This window comes from Oncorhynchus mykiss, chromosome 28 (genome assembly GCF_013265735.2).
Source record: "Oncorhynchus mykiss isolate Arlee chromosome 28, USDA_OmykA_1.1, whole genome shotgun sequence".
NCBI classification, from domain to species: Eukaryota; Metazoa; Chordata; class Actinopteri; order Salmoniformes; family Salmonidae; genus Oncorhynchus; species Oncorhynchus mykiss.
Genome location: NC_048592.1, coordinates 957,600 through 963,599, shown reverse-complemented (window position 1 = coordinate 963,599; position 6,000 = coordinate 957,600).

Below are 6,000 nucleotides of genomic sequence, written 5' to 3'. Positions count from 1 at the left end.
GCAATACAGTCTGCTTTCACTATGATTTGCTTGACCTTCGCTTGAACTCTGCATCCAGCAAATGAGTAGATAATACTTGCCTGGTTGGAGGGGTGTATGCTGGGCGAAGAACATTCAGAAATCTCTTCCAATACACATTGCATGTGAGCATCAGATGTGAACCAGTTGCATACACAGCTTGAGCAAGACATTCATCTGCATTTCTGTACGTTCCTCCATTTTGTGAAAATAACTTCAGATTCCAGGAGGACTATGAGCTGTTGCTATCGATAAGGTGTCTGATTCATAATTTTCACCTCGAATAGAAGTAATAGGACTTTTGTCAGAGGTTGCTTGTGTAACAGTATAGCTCTCTTCTCGCCCCTACCTGGGCTCAAACCAGGGACCCTCTGCACACATCGACAAAAGCCACCCTCGGAGCATCGTTACCCATCACTCCACAAAAGCCGCGGCCCTTGCAGAGCAAGGGGAACAACTACTTCAAGGTCTCAGAGCGAGTGACGTCACCAATTGAAACGCTATTAGCACCCCGCTAACGAGCTTGCCATTTCACATCGGTTACACTTGTTGGGAGCGCTGAGGGAACTTTATGCACTTGGCCAGATGATTCTGCATCTTTGTTGCATTCTTCACATATTATTTGGCACAGTATTTGCAAATGTACAAAGCTTTTCCTTCTACATTAGCTGCAGTGAAATGTCTCCACACATCAGATAGTGCCGTGGCATTTTCCTGTAAAGATTAGAAAAAAGAGTAAAACAAAAAGAAATAAAATTCCATGTACAGATAAATAGTTAAGCTGTTTTAAAATGAAACATGTATGGAAATCCTAGTAAAAAATCCCTGTCTTAGGTCAGTTAGGATCACCACTTTATTTTAAGAATGTGAAATGTCAGAATAATAGTAGAGTGATTTATTTCAGCTTTTATTTCTTTCATCACATTCCCAGTGGGTCAGAAGTTCACATACACTCAATTAGTATTTGGTAGCATTGCCTTTAAATTGTTTAACGCTTTGGGTAGCCTTCCACAAGCTTCCCACAATAAGTTGGGTGCATTTTGGCCCATTCCTCCCGACAGAGCTGGTGTAACTGAGTCAGGTTTGTAGGCCTCCTTGCTCGCACATGCTTTTTCAGTTCTGCCCACAAATGTTCTATAGGATTGAGGTCAGGACTTTGTGATGGCCACTCCAATACCTTGACTTTGTTGTCCTTAAGTAATTTTGCCACAACTTTGGAAGTATGCTTGGGGTCATTGTCCATTTGGAAGACCCATTTGCGACCAAGCTTTAACTTCCTGACTGATGTATTGAGATGTTGCTTCAATATACCCACATAATTTTCCTCCTCGTGATACCATCGATTTTGTGAATTGCACCAGTCCCTCCTGCAGCAAAGCCTCCCCACAACATGATGCTTCCACCCCCGTGCTTCACGGTTGGGATGGTGTTTTTCAGCTTGCAAGCATCCCCCTTTTTCTTCCAAACATAACAATGGTCATTATGGCCAGAGGACATTTCTCTCAAAAGTACAATCTTTGTCCCCATGTGCAGTTGCAAACCATAGTCTGGCTTTTTTATGGCGGTTTTGGAGCAGCCTTTCAGGTCGATATAGGACTCGTTTTACTGTGGATACTTTTGTACCTGTTTCCTCCAAGGTCCTTTGCTGTTATTCTGGGATTGATTTGCACTTTTCGCACCAAAGTACGTACATCTGTAGGAGACAGAAAGAGTCTCCTTCCTGAGCGGTATGACGGCTGCGTGGTCCCATGGTGTTTATACCTCCGTACTATTGTTTGTACAGATGAACGTGGTACCTTCAGGCGTTTGGAAATTGCTCCCAAGGATGAACCAGACTTGTGGAAGTCTCCAATTTATTTTTTGTGGTCTTGGCTGATTTCTTTTGATTTTGATTTCCCCATGATGTCAACAAGAGGCACTAAGTTTGAAGGTTGGCCTTGAAATACATCCACAGGTGGAGTGGTTGAAAAACGAGTTTTAATGACTCCAACCTAAGTGTATGTAAACTTCGGACTTCAATTGTACCTACATGTACATGTCACAAGACGCAGGCCTCCTTACTGTCCCTAGAATTTCTAAGCAAACAGCTGGAGGCAGGGCTTTCTCCTATAGAGCTCCATTTTTATGAAATGGTCTGCCTATCCATGTGAGAGACACGGACTCTGTCTCGACATTTAAGTCTCTACTGAAGACTAATTTCTTCAGTAGTTCCTATGATTGAGCGTAGTCTGGCCCAGGAGTGTGAAGGTGAACGGAAAGGCACTGGAGCAACAAACCGCCCGTGCTGTCTCTGCCTGGCCGGTTCCCCTCTCTCCACTGGGATTCTCTGCCTCAAACCCTATTACGGGGGCTGAGTCACTGGCTTACTGGTGCTCTTCCATGCTGTCCCTAGGAGGGGTGCGTCACTTGAGTGGGTTGAGTCACTGATGTGGTCTTCCTGTCCGGGTTGGAGCCCCCCCCCCCCCTTCGGGTTCGTGCCAGGGGGGGGATCTTTGTGGGCTCAACTTGGCCTTGTCTCAGGATAGTAAAGTTGCTGGTTGAAGATATCCCTCTAGTGGTGGTGGGGGCTGTGCTTTGGCAAAGTGAGTGGGGTTATATCCTGCCTATTTGGCCCTGTCCCGGGGTATCGTCGGAAGGGCCACAGTGTCTCCCGACCACTCCTATCTCAGCCTCCAGTATTTATGCTGCAATAGTTTGTGTCGGGGGGCTAGGGTCAGTCTGTTATATCTGGAGTATTTCTCCTGTCTTATCCGGTGTCCTGTGTGAGCTTAAGTATGCTCTCTCTAATTCTCTCTCTCTCTTTCGCGCTCTCTCTCAGAAGACCTAAGCCCTAGGACCATGCCTCAGGACTACCTGGCCTGATGACTCCTTACTGTCCCCAGTCCACCTGGTCGTGTTCGCACCTGGTCGCTGCTCCAGTTTCAACTGTTCTGCCTGCGGCTATGGAACCCGAACGTGTCCACCGGACGTGCTACCTTGTCCCAGACCTGCTATTTTCAACTCTCTAGAGACAGCAGGTGCGGTAGAGATACTCTAAATGATCGGCTATGAAAAGCCAACTAACATTTACTCCTGAGGTGCTGACATGTTGCACCCTCTACAACCACTGTGATTATTATTATCTGACCCTGCTTGTCATCTATGAACATTTTAACATCTTGGCCATGTTCTGTTATAATCTCCACCCGGCACAGCCAGAAGAGAACTGGCCACCCCTCATAGCCTGGTTCCTCTCTAGGTTTCTTCCTAGGTTTCGGTCTTTCTAGGGAGTTTTTCCTATCCACTGTGCTTCTACACCTGCATTGCTTGCTGTTTGGGGTTTCAGGCTGGGTTTCTGTACATCAGCTGATCAGCTGATGTAAGAAGGGCTTTTATAATGAATTGATGAATTTAAGCAAAATTCCCCAAATTCCTGGGCTTAACTTCCCATGGAAAATCTCCGGAAGAATTCTGGGAATTTACCGGAAAGTTTCCGACCCTTTGCAACCCTAGTCCTGGCACCACACTGCCACCTCCCTATAGGCTGTCTCATTGTTGTCAGTGATCAGGCCTACCACTGTTGTGTCGTCAGCAAACTTAATGATGGTGTTAGAGTGGTGCTTGGCCATGCAGTCGTGGGTGAACAAGGAGTACAGGAAGGGACGCATCCCTGAGGGGCCCCAGTGTTGAGGATCAGCGTCGCAGATGTGTTTTTTAAATTTATTTAACCTTTATTTAACTAGGCAAGTAAGTTAAGAACAAATTCTTATTTACAATGACGGCCTACACTGGCCAAATCCGGACGACGCTGGGCCAATTGTGCACTGCCCTATGGGACTCCCAATCACGGCAGGTTGTGACACAGTCTGGATTCGAACCAGGGTGTCTGTAGTGACACCTCTAGCAATGAGATGCAGTGCCTTAGACCGCTACAGCATTCAGGAACCCACCCACCCGGTTGCCTACTCTGACCACCTGGGGGTGGCCCGTCAGGAAGTCCAGGATCCAGTTTCAGAGGGAGGTGTTTAGTCCCAGGGCCCTTAGCTTCGTGATGAGCTTCGTGGGCACTATGGCGTTGAACGCTTAGCTGTAGTCAATGAACAGAATTCTCACATAGGTGTTCCTTCTTCCAGGTGGGAAAGGGCAGTGTGGAGTGGGATTAAGTTGAGGTTGCATCATCTGTGGATCTGTTGGGGCGGTATGGGAATTGGAGTATGGTTTCTGGCATGATGGTGTTGCTGTGAGCAATGACCAGTCTTTCAAAGCACTTTATGACTACCGACGTGAGTGCTCCAGGGCGGTAATCATTTAGGAAGGTTACCTTCGCTTTCTTGGGCACAGGGACTATGGTGGTCTGCTTGAAACATGTAGGTATTACAGACTCGGTCAGGGAGAGGTTGAAAATGTCAGTGAAGACACTTGCCAGATGGTCTACGCGTGCTTTGAGTACACGTCCTGGTAATCCATCTGTCCCCGCGGCTTTGTGAGTGTTGACCTGTTTAACGGTCTTGCACTCAACGGCTACGGAGAGCGTGATCACACAGTCGTCCGGAACAGCTGGTGCTCTCACGCATGCTTCAGCATGCTCACGCATGCTTCAAAGCGAGCATAAAAGCGAGCATAAAAGGCATTTAGCTCGTCTGGTAGGCTCATGTCACTGGGCATCTACGGTCCTTTGTAGTCCGTTATAGTTTTCAAGCCCTGCCACATCCGACGAGCGTCAGAGACAGTGTAGTAGAATGCTGATGAGAGTACAGAGATAGTCTACATGTGATATACAAACCAGGAACAGAGATGCACATCGCTGATGCACTGAGCTGAGCATACCTGAAGGAACAGAGAGAGCTGGATGGTGAGCTGGATGTAAACTACATCACTATTTCAGAAGAGAAATTGCAGCAATTCAAAACAACAACGGCAGAAGATGAAGAGTTAAGACTAGTCACAGAAACAGTTAAAGGATGGCCAGATACGAGAGGGAAAGTTACAAAGAAAATACAGCACTACTGAACCTTCAGAGAGGACTTGACATACTCAGATGGACTGCTGTTCAAAAGTACAAAACGTGTCATTCCTCAGATAATGAGAGAATAAATTATGGAAAAAAATCCATGTACTTCCGGCACTGACAGAGATGGCCTCTTCGCTTCGCGTTCCTAGGAAACTATGCAGTATTTTGTTTTTTTTACGTGTTATTTCTTACATTGGTACCCCAGGTAATCTTAGGTTTAATTACATACAGTCGGGAGGAACTACTGAATATAAGAGCAACGTCAACTCACCATCATTAAGTCCAGGAATATGACTTTCCCGAAGTGGATCCTGTGTTTTGCCTTCCACCCAGGACAATGGATCGGATCCCAGCCGGCGACCCTAAACAATGACACCGTAAAAGGGTGTCTTCTGGTCAGGCTCCGGAGACGGGCACATTGCCCACCACTCCCTAGCATACTACTCGCCAATGTCCAGTCTCTTGACAACAAGGTTGATGAAATCCGAGCAAGGGTAGCATTCCAGAGAGACATCAGAGACTGTAACGTTCTTTGCTTCACGGAAACATGGCTCACTCGGGAGACGCTAACGGACTCAGTGCAGTCAGCTGGTTTCTTCACGCATCGCTCCGACAGAAACAAGCATCTTTCTGCTAAGAAGAGGGGCGGGGGGGGGGGGGGGGGGGTATGCCTTATGATTAACGAGACGTGGTGTGATCATAAATACATACAGGAACTCAAGTCCTTCTGTTCACCTGACTTCAAATTCCTCACAATCAAATGTTGACCGCATTATCTACCAAGGGAATTATCTTCGATTATAATAACAGCCGTATATATTCCCCCCCAAGCAGACACATCGATGACCCTGAACTAACTTTATTTGACTCTATGTGTCACAACTCCTACCGAAGGTGTCTCCCCTTCCCGTTCGGGTGGCGATCGTCGTCACCGGCCTACTAGCTGCCACTGATTCTTTCCTCCCCCTCCTTGTCTGTTTATTGGTTACACC